Source organism: Octodon degus, unplaced genomic scaffold, assembly GCF_000260255.1.
Source record: "Octodon degus isolate 3935 unplaced genomic scaffold, OctDeg1.0 scaffold00281, whole genome shotgun sequence".
Lineage (NCBI taxonomy): Eukaryota > Metazoa > Chordata > Mammalia > Rodentia > Octodontidae > Octodon > Octodon degus.
Genome location: NW_004524857.1, coordinates 911,449 through 922,327, shown reverse-complemented (window position 1 = coordinate 922,327; position 10,879 = coordinate 911,449). Strand labels below are relative to the sequence as shown.

The following is a 10,879-nucleotide window of genomic DNA, read 5'->3' as shown; positions in this document are numbered from 1 at the left end:
GGCAAAAAGCAAGCACTTAAGGTCTTCAGTTCCAATCTTTTGTTCATTTCTTATTGCTGGAATTTCCTATTCATTTCTTTCTTGCTGGATGACTAAACCAGATGATGGTAGAGATGTTAAGCCGGCATTTACTCAGCCTGGCCCTGCTCATCCTTGGGAGAGAATGAATTCTCAGCTGGTGGGTCAGCTGCTTTTGTCTCTTTGCCATCTTGTGGTTTAGGGTGTTCTGGGCATCTTCGTCCGTGATTGAAGTTTTGATGGTACCCACGTTGAGGCGGCTGCTGACCTTGGGTCTCATCTCCTTGATTTTCCTTATCTTCTTCATTGCCATCCTCTCTAGGCTGTCTTTGGTGAGGAGGGCCCCTATGGAATCGTGGATTATAACCTCGATACATATTCTGTCTCACTTGTCTACCTCGTTCTTCTGCACCCTGGTTGTCAGCACCCTCCATCACTTCTCCTTATACAGGAGGGTTGGAGTACTGTGGTCAATGCCTACAGGGTCTCCGCATGTAGTGATGTGGGAACCTTCACCCGCAGTAGGGCCGGCGTGGCTGGGCCTGGCCTTCGGGAGCGCTGTCCGCCCCCTCATTCTTTTCCCCACTCTCACTATTCTGGTAATTCTGCTGGTAATTGCATGGAGGACCCCTACAACGTGGATAGCGTCTATGATGGTTACAGTCTTCTGCGTATTTACTGCCTGGAACTGGAGCTCCCCCAGGGCCTGTGACATTTGCTGAGCTTGAGCTCCACCAGGGCCTGTGACATTTGCTGAGCTTGAGCTCCACCAGGGCCTGTGACATTTGCTGCCTCTGCACCCTTTTCTCCTTCAGCAACATCAAACTCCGCAGTCTCTCCACCTCCTACACTGCGAAGGTACTTCCTGGGGTTATTCTTTATGGCAGTCTGGTGTACAAATACATCTTCCTTGGTGTCATTCCTGTTGATGATTCATATCTGTTTCTTACATTAAACCATTTTACTGTTCCCAAAACCTTTGTTGGGATGACCTTCTTGTCCTGGCCACTGGTCCCTGCGCTGCTGCCCGTGGTGCTGGGCTTGGTGTCAGCGGTAGCTGAGGGCTGGGCTGGCTGCGGGTCTCGCTGGCCTCGCTGCTCACAGTTGCGGTGATGGTAGTTGGGCTGACTGGGGCAGCTGCGGCTCCTCCCAGTGTGTGATGGTAACTAGGCCGGCAGCGGCGGTGGAGCTGCTCAGGGCTGTCTGGGGTCCGCCCTTCGCTCCTGCTACCTATTGAACTAGTTCTTTGTTCTCTCCAGGTAAGGCTTTTGGATTTAGTGTCACATGCCATGTTAGGGTGTGTTTGCAGTAAAGCTGGAGAAGGTCTGTAGATGAATAACCCTTGGGGCACGCTTTCAGTCCTCCACCTCCTACCCCATTTCCAGCTCTCAGACTCACCATCACAGATTACTGCCTGTTGCTCTAGATGCTGAGCTTTTTCTGAATTGCTATAAGTAAATCTTTTGACTCTAACTAGAAGTTATAGGTGCCTGTGAGCTGCCTAGATGGCCATATATTATTCTCAGGTGGTGGTTAAAATTCTTTCTCCTTAACTGATGTCTTGATTTTGATGGAGGGGAAGCAGGTGTGTATGTGTATTTTATATATGTCCTATTCTTGTTGATAATTTAGTATTCATGGCTTCCCCTATGAGTAGGTATCTGCTTGGGTGTTCGCCCTGTGGGAATTTTGATTTTGCAGGTGGGGCACAAATTTGAATTGCAGGTGCCATTGGAGGGGAACTGTCTCAGTTACTCTTCTTTCGTTACTGGGACAAATACCTGGCATTCCAAATTAGGGAAGAAAAAGTTTATTTAGCTCACAGTTACTGGAGGTTTCAGTCCGTACTCAGCTGGCTCTAAGGCTTACGGCACATGGCAGACAGCAACCATTCATGGCAGTGGCAAAGAGCAGAGAGCAAAAGGGAGGAGTAGCAGCAACAATGGCTACAGACAGCAAGTCTGTCTCTCTGTCTCTCTTATGTTACACTCAGGCTGTCAGCCCCAGGCTGGGTGTAGCACTCACACCCATAATCCCAGCAGTACTCAGACCCATAATCCCAGCAGTACTCAGACCCATAATCCCAGCTTTGGATAGTGAATTAATCACAAACTGTAGAATTGTGCCTCAGTGACTGTATGAGGCTTTGGGGGGGCCTCATGTATACATGAGCCTATACAGTCTAATGTAAAACAGCAATCAATCAAATAGCATGCAGAAACTCATGACTACAGGCTTCTTAGTGTGGTGGGGGAAGCTTATAACCCCTACCCTTCAACTATTACTGAAATTATAGCAACTTTCCTTGTGAAAGCAAGTTGTGAAGAAAGTCACTGGTTGATCAGTTAGGAATGAAAGAGAATAAACTATGAGGTCATAATTCTTTAAAAGGATAAAAATTTTAAATAAACTTCAAGGCTATAATGTAGAAAGTAGTCCTTTGGATCTGGTATGTGTAAACCAATATAAATTTGCTATTACAAGCCAAATCAGTTAGCAAAAATCTTGGAACAAATGTTCTAGCCAGTAAAAAAAAAATTAAGTCCAGAAAAAAAATAGAGAGATAGACTGCTAATTTAATGCATGAGAATGACACAAGTGAAGGGAGATGTGGCTGGACGAAAGTAAGAACCTCTGCAACCCTCAGTGCATGATCACAGTGGTGAGGACACTGGTGTTTCTGCTTCGTGCTCCCCTTCAGTGAGGGAAATGACTGCTGTGCAGAGTAACACTTGTGAACCAACTGCTCAGAGTATTATGTTGCCTGGGTATCTTTCAGGTGGGAATACTTTTTTATGAATGAGGTTGAGGGTACTAGGGCTAGAGCCCAGGACCTTGCACTTGCTAGAGAAGTGCCCTGTCACTGAGCAGCATTCTCAGACCAGGAATCATGTTGTTGTTTATAAATGTCCTACTGCATGAATAGAAAGATCTTCAATGTACTCGTAGCTTTCTTGACTTTAGATGTTACATAATATAATTAATAAGCTTGGATATTTGTGGGGTTTTTTTATAACTTTTTCTTCTACGAATGTAGTAGCCTTAGATTCTTATTGGTAAAACTGTCAGGGAAAAAAAAAGAATTAAAAAGTAACTGAAAAAGATCAAAACCAAAATTAGCTGAAATAACCTATCAGCCATTATTAAAAGTACACTAAACTTAGGTCTAATTTGTGTCAGGTACTTACTAACAACTCATAACTGAGTCTCAGTAGCTTTGTATTTTTTGTACATATGTGAATAGTTCATTTTTATGACTTTTTATATTTCTCTATATTTCCATGTGAAACAATAGATTCTTTGAGTGAGATCCTTATGTAACTGGATTTTCTATAGAGCTAGACAAGGCCTTTATCGTTATTTCTGATAGTACAAATGGTTCTTTATTGTTAGGCTTCATCATATTTGCTTTAGAAATCTGAATATATTCGTAACCTGATGGAAACTCAACAGATCAAAATGTTTATATAGCAACCATAGAAATGTTCATCTATTTGCCATATTTAGTCCTAACATGTTTAACATGAAACTGTTTCAGAATTTTAGTAAAATTGTGAAATCAATTTATAGTTTTTTTTCATTGTCACTTTAGGACCATTTTATTATGACCCCCCCCGCAAGCCCCATCTGAGGTGTTTCCTTATACTTCCTGCCTATCTGGTTGTGGTGGCACAGGACTGGGTGGGCGGAAGACTACACGAAACAAAATAGGAAACACCTCTAGAATCTGAGGCACCACCGTTCTCCCAGAGGTCTCCCTTATACGGTATCTTTATTCATCCATCCATGTGTGCAACCATAGATGAAGGAATATTTAAAATTGAGAATAACCTGGTCCCTACCCTCAAACAGTACCTGCGAGCCCTAATGTTGGGCACAACTCTGGGGGTCCTTGTTCACGTCAGTCCACGTTCAGTGTCCAGGTCACACAGATAACATCCTAGGGGGACTCTTTGGCAATACTCCAAAAATCTCACAGCTTTCCCCAGAAAAGTGGACCGTGAAGATTCATAAAGGGAAAGTTTCTGCTTTTGTATTTCAGTACATCCTCTAAGACATGAGATGGTTTTCAGTTATTCTTACTGTCACACCTTGGCCATTCTGTCATATATCTTGAAAGTGCCATTTCAACATTCATAACTGTAATCCTTCGTAGTGCATCTATGCCATTTGATAACTGGAAGTAAATGTATCCACACTGGAAATTGAAGTTGCAATTCTCCTTGTAGGAGAATAATCAACCTGGAAGTTTTTTGCAGTGATTCTTTTTCGTGGTATACCAGATATGCTTTCCTGGAAATATCTCGAACATGTCATTTGCTTTGATTTTTAAGATAATTACATGAGCAGTTTTTCCTGATGCCCTCTTAATAAATGACTTCCTTTTCCACATTAGCAGTCATGTAACCAAAATAAAAGTGTGCACATGAAATGGCATGACATCCTTTTTCTTGTGTTTCCAGTTTATATTTCTGTCTTCTCTCTTCCTGTATTGTTCCCACATAACAAAACTTTCGACGTTTAGTGCAGTAGTTTGCATTTTCTATGTTGTCTTTACATCAGTCTTTAGAAAAACCATTGTTTTCTTACATTTTTTAATTAATTATGACCGGCTTCTCGATTTTATTAGCTTGACTAGTCCCATTTAGCTATAAAACCTGGATTAATTAAGGCTGACTCTAGAGTCTTCATTACCCACACTTGGCTGTTTTGAACTTTCAGACATTTTAAAACATCACCGACCTGCTTACTTACCAGCGCTAATTGCCATGATAAACCTCAGTTTTGTAGGATCATTTTATTGTGTTTTCTGCTCAAGTCTCCAATTTCAAAGACTGAATTTCATCTTTATCTTTATTCTTGCTGGTGTTTGCATCACGTGGAGAGAAAACAAAGTTGATGGCCTAATTTTTTTTTCCTTAATCTGCCTGGTAACCTCATAAAGACCATTGTTCTGCTTGGGTTGGCAGTGGAGCACGGTGAAGGGGTCACTGGCCTAGGATTCAGGAGAGATAGTTGCTGGTTCTGGGATTGAAATTTAGTCATATGATGCAGTTTCCTTATGTGGAAAAATCAGAACTTTTTCTTAATGGCATAAATTGTTTCATTTTTTTTTCTTTTTTCTTTTCAAAGAGAATGAAATATAGTAAAAAGTGAAAAAAATCCCAGCACATTAGAAGTGATATAGAAGTTCATTAAACAATATAATAGGAATTCAATAATAGTTGTTATGTTGTATATTGTTGTCTTCAAATAATCAGAACATTGTTTTAGCCTGCAAGCAGGCGCAGGGGCCTGGGGTTTGATCCCTGGGCCTGACGTGCTTTCCCTGCCTCCCGGGGCTTGCTGAGATGGCAATTGAGACTGGGCATGGAGGCATGAGCCTGTAATCCCAGCACTTGCGAGGCTGTAAACAAGAGAATCACAAGTCCAATCTAGTAGTGAAACTCTGAACACCTTGTAGACCCTTCTCTAAAAATAAAAAAAAAAAAAAAACAAAAAACAACAACAAAAAAAAAAACCCAAACATTGTTTTAAGCATTCCATGAAATCCTTTTATCTAAATTTTAGCATTGAAGTAAATTTTCTGCTAAAGGAAAGTTTTCATGGAGACAGCTGGTCCTTCTGAGTGGCTTATAAATTGTTAGGGTTGAGGTATTTTGGTAAACTTAATGAATTGAGTCTTTAGTGTTTAATTTTGTATGATACTGTTAGTCCTCAGTGAAATGTGTTTTTCTGCTGCTGTCCCATGTGTGCACTCCGTAGACTTCAGTCCATTCATCCAATTTGTATTACACACTGATAGATATGGGGCCTACAAGGACAGGAAAAGCCCTGTCATACCTTCAAGGTTAAAGGGAAAGGCAGTATGTTGAAGGCTAACACAAGTAAGCATCGGTGGATCCGAGGTCAAGGTGAATGGTTTGTTCTCTATGGATAAATAAGGGGGCAGAGGGCAAAGGAGCTTTGCAGCATAGCCAGGGAAGCTGTTCTTTTAAGCTAAGTTTACTGTGCGGGGTTGAAGGACCTGGAGCTTACACCATGGACAAAGAAATCACTAAGAGAAGATAGCTAACATTAATGAATAGAGATGGAAGGAATGCCATGGAGAAAAGGCAGAGAAAAAAAGAGGAAGAAGGAGAAAAGTGGCTAGACATTAGAATGGAGGTGTGTTTACGAATACTTGAAATTTGACCATCTTGATTGAATGTGCCTGGAAAGGGAAGAAAAACAGGTTTCAAGAGATTTGGGGTTTCCAGCTCAGATAATAGGACCAGAAAGCAGTAGTACTCCTTTTCCATTTGACTTAAAAATATTAATGTCACAAAATGCATTTGCATAGACTGTGTATGAGCAAAATCATCCCTAGGACTTCAGGAACATTTGTGCCCCTTGGGCTTCCTGATGGTTTATGGCCTTATTGCAGAAGTGGCCCCAAGACCTGGGTTGCAGCCACCATCCGCGTCAGCATCAGGCCGCCCCAGGACTGGACTGTCTGACACACATTTGCTTCCTATGCTTCCTTCTTTACATTTAATTTTTATTTGGCTATGCTTCCTGATAAGTACACCTTCTTAGATAAGTAATTTTGTGAACAGTTTGAACTAAAAATTTCAAGTTTTCCTTTTATCAGAAGCTTATGATCTTGAATCAAGTGTTTTCTAAAATGGGCTTTTCTTCACGATCCAAGGTTTTGTTTTCATGCCTTGAGAGCCAAGTACTCCTTAGAACTATTTGACTAAGATATATTGTGCCCATCGGTGCCTAATGAAGCACTAACCACAGTAAATGATGAATGACAGTTTAATCAATTCAGTTCCTCCAATAGTCACCAAGGGCATGGTGCAATGTAATTTTTTAATCTTTCACTTTTCAAATACTGTGAATGCTGAAATGAAAAGATCATATTTGTTACATATAATAAATTTCTTACAGGTTATAGGGGAAAATGTTTTTAATTTTGTTCTTTTAGAAGCTGATCTCCTAGGGAATAAAAACTCCAGTCTATTTCATGAATATATACCTTCTTTCAGAGTAAAGTGAGATAAATATATGACTACCTTCACGCATCAGATAGTTCCAGCTTTCATTGTATAATGGTATATTTCAGTGAACCGTAGCTAAATAAAACTACCTACCAGGTTAATTAACATAAAAGGTTTCTGAGTCAGTATTTTATCTCTCTGTGTTAAATTTAGATTGTGTTTCACATTTAATCTAATTTACTTTGGTGGTCTACTGTTTCTTTGTTATTCCTTTGGCTGGAATGTTCAGAGAATCCATCTGAATTACCTAACTCTTTTCCAAACAGAATTACCTACATTCCTTTAGACTCTTGTTGTTCAATTTGTAGTTTCAAGAATAAAAGCTTTAATGACACTTGAAAATCAGTTGAAAACCCAGAGCCTCACCGTGTAAGTCAGAAAACAGATTCTAACAAGACCCTGTGGCAGGCACACACGTTAAGCAGTAGAAGCACCGCTTCAAGTGTTGGTTTTGGATGGACACACAGGCTTTGAGGGCTTTGCTGGCGCCAATGTAGTGTCGACGAGGAAAGGAAGAGGCATGAACTTGCACTGAGTTATGGCAGCGATCACCAGCTTGCCTTCTGCCAGGACCGCGTGACCGTGAGTGCCTTTATTTACAGCCCTTCTTTCCAGTGTTTTGACAACGCAGAGGGATCTCAGAGGCTTTAAATCATGCCTTGAACTGCAGTAGAGCCTCTTCCAACTCTGAGCTGTGGAAGTCTGTAGGAGGAGTCGCTGCCTCCCCTGCTGTGACAGGCACAGTGAGGTGGGCTGCCGTCACCTCTGCGTGAGGAGGGACACACAGGCTGTACTGTGTCACCATCTCTCTGAGGCTTTGCAGGTAAAACCTGCCACTTAAGAAGCTGTCATCTTTGCTTAAAACTCTCTTTTCTAAGTGATCTTAAACTTTCCAGTAAATGGATCAAATTAGACCCTGAAATAAATACATTGTGACTCTTTGGAACTTTTAATTTTACCATACTTTGAAATATGTAGTCTTTCTGTATTGCTTACTGAGGTATTTGACCTCAAAATTAGGGGAAAACAATATTTATATGTTTTCACTGAGGCTGAAAATACTTGAATGACAGCTGGACTGCTTCATGTGAGATAAATCTTTTGTGGGGTTAATTATCATTTTGTATGTTATAATGTCTTCATGAGACAAATGACAGATTTGACATACGATACACCCAAAGCAGATTCCCTTTGAGTAGGTATCTGATGGATAGAATTAATCCCTGTTAGAGTAGAAAGTTATAAAGCTATCTAGCATCATGAAATCTCAGGACTTTAATATAGTGTCAGTTTAGTTTGCATATTTTTCATTGCCTTTAGTGACCCATCCGTATTTCACTCAAGTCTGGTGACAGGACCATGTCACTCTAACTCCTTCCATTCATTTGGACTATATCCTTTAAAGTCAGAGACCAAATCTTCTTTCTGAGGAGGATGTAGGTGACCAGTACATTTGAAAATAAGTACATCAGAGCTGTAGAGTGAAGAATAGGAAGCAGAGAGTTAGGGAATATAACCCAGTGACAATCAGAAATACTTCCCAAAGGGGTGGCGGTGAACTTGCCTGTTTCTTTGTCTGATGAGGAGTAGAATTCACGGAAATTCTCCTTTTCCCTGCATTGCGCATACTACAGTCCCCTCCATGGTTGGACATACAGTAGTTTTAGTAAATTTTCTCTTCTTGAATTTTTTGCCATATCAGTTTTAAAATATTTTCATTAAATAATCTTTAGTTCATTTAGTGCCATGTTCTTTCTCATTGAACCCCTACTGACATTTTATAGCCTGAGCCTGTAGTTCTAGAAGGTTCATGTTGCTTTAAGGAGAAAAAGAAAAACATCAAAATGTACAGAGCATTTTTGTTATTGTTTCCACTCTAGTGTAGGGAAACACTAGAAATACTGTGCCTTTCCTACCTATAGTGATTAATTCTGTATAGCCCTACCTAGGATACTGTTCATACTCATTTTGTCATTTTAAAAATAATCTTAATTTTAGAATAGTGTTGTATTTATGGACATGTTACAAAGACATTAGTGCCTCTATCCCAAGTTCCCCTTTGGTTCATATCTTACATAACTCTGGTACATTTGTGACAGCAGGGAACCCATATTGGTGCATTATTGTTAACTAAATAGCTGTGTTTTATTTATTTTCTTTTTTTACTTTTTAAGTATATTTCTCGGGTGGATCCTGAACTTTTGGACTCAAGCTCTTATCCTGCTTTAGACTATGAGTAGCTAGCATTATACCATCACACCTGGCTTTTAAACAACTGTGCTTTGGTTTTTCCAGTTTTCTCTTAACTTTATTTTTCTGTTTAGGATTGTTTAGGATTTTGAACTTTTAGATTCTCCCTTTATAAGTGGCTTCTGGGTTCTTTCTGTCCTGCAGAAAAAATTGGTCAAGACAGTTACAAATAATAGCAAGGTTTTACATTTATTAAAGGTAGGAAAAGAAACAGGCCTTGCAAATGAATTTGGGTCAAGTGAAAGTAGACAAGTAAGTATACTTTACATGACAAAAGCATGCTATCGGGAGAGAACACAGTAAAAACCTCAGGGTCTCCTGTCTTACTGTGTTTCCCTCAAGGGTGGCATCAAGTTTAGGTCAACCTGTTGAAACCCTACTCAAATTGTTGCAAGAAGTCCATATTCAGGACTTTGGAAAAGGCTCTGCACCTAGAATTTGCAATGAACAGGTCAAGCCTACTTGCCCAGCCAGTTCTGCCACACCCTGATCTCCTGCCTCAGGGTACCACATTGCATTCACGTGTCACGTGACCTTCACTTTCTCTTGATTAGGACAGTTTTGCAGACTTTCCTTGTTTTTGATGCCCTTGTCAGTTTTGAAGGCTACTGCTTAGATATTTTTCAGTGTCTTTCAATTTGGATTTGGTAATATTTTGGGGGAGAAGTAGCAGAAGTGAAGTGCCACAGTCTGATCACATTGCACCAAGGATATGTGCTATCAGTGTGACTTACCACTCATGACAGTATCCCTGATCTTTTCGCTCAGGTAATGTTTCTCAGTTTTTTTTCTGTTGTAAAGTTGCTATCCATTCTGGCACCCTCCTCACTGTTATCCTCCCTGGAAACAAGTTGCTGAACTCATTTCACACTGGATAGTCACGGGGAAAAAGATTTGCATTCCTTTTGATTCCTTAACTCAACAGATATTTTTGAGCCCTTTTATTCTGTTGTGTTTTGGGGACAAGACAGTGATACAGCCTTGTCCTTGAATTGATGGATATTTCATTTAGAGAGACGTACTTCTCACACACACACACAAAAAAAACAGTTTAATATTTTTAAATGTTTTAAAGGGGAAATAAAAAGGGCAAGGAGGGTAAGTCATGGCTGGAGAATAAGGAACAACCTGCTGTATGTACTGAGCACATTTTATCAGTGGAGACAGCTGAACTGCCCTGCATAACAGTTAGAAATTATCTACCCCAGGTAGGCAGAGGAGAAACACTTTGTACAGGGAGCCTGACATAGGAAAAGTGGAAAAGAGCTCGGCCTGTTTTAGGGACAGATAGAAAGTAGTGTGACTGGATAAGAGGATTACATGGAGGTTGCAGAGGTATAATGTGAAGTTGAAAACAAGACCAGGCAAACATAGGGCACCCACTGCACCTGCAGTAGTTTGGGGAGGGCTCAAGGATAGCCCTTGAAGGACTCTGTTTTAGAAGCTTGGTCACTAGTACTAGGGCAGTAGTATTAGGATGACCAGGGCCCTTGCAGCTCAGGGATCCTGTAGTAGGTGCTTGGGTCAGTGGGGCCTGCACTCAGCAGGGATTGAGTTAGATCTTC

General features: G+C 40.6%; 1 protein-coding gene and 1 pseudogene across 1 annotated transcript in view; one reads left to right on the top strand and one right to left on the bottom strand.

The window, feature by feature from the left end:
* Nucleotides 1–10,879, top strand: part of Cdk14 (cyclin dependent kinase 14) — a 546,799-nt gene that overhangs the window by 384,947 nt on the left and 150,973 nt on the right. The gene's annotated exons all lie outside the window — the stretch shown is intronic.
* Nucleotides 86–4,118, bottom strand: LOC105741074 (annotated as a pseudogene).